This window comes from Penaeus monodon, chromosome 33 (assembly GCF_015228065.2).
Source record: "Penaeus monodon isolate SGIC_2016 chromosome 33, NSTDA_Pmon_1, whole genome shotgun sequence".
Lineage (NCBI taxonomy): Eukaryota > Metazoa > Arthropoda > Malacostraca > Decapoda > Penaeidae > Penaeus > Penaeus monodon.
The window spans coordinates 20,300,073-20,300,346 of NC_051418.1; positions in this window are offsets into that span (position 1 = coordinate 20,300,073).

Here is a 274-nt window from a genome sequence, read left to right on the forward strand (position 1 = left end):
GAACTCTGCGCAATGCCCGATCTTCCACGGTCGGTCTCTTCATTTTTCTCTGCTAGCAAAACTCTTGGCATTTCTCACAAAATGTCCATGAAGTGACTTTGTTTCCCAAGACTCTACCTTCCCTCTCAAGACTTTTCTTGTACACATAGCCACATACTCAAGTAGAGTCTCCTCATTACTACTCTGAACAACCTTCGTTCGATCGCTATAAAGTTATCAATGCACAACCTGTAGTCTAAGCATATTCGCCTGTCTATATAGAACACCAAAGGCC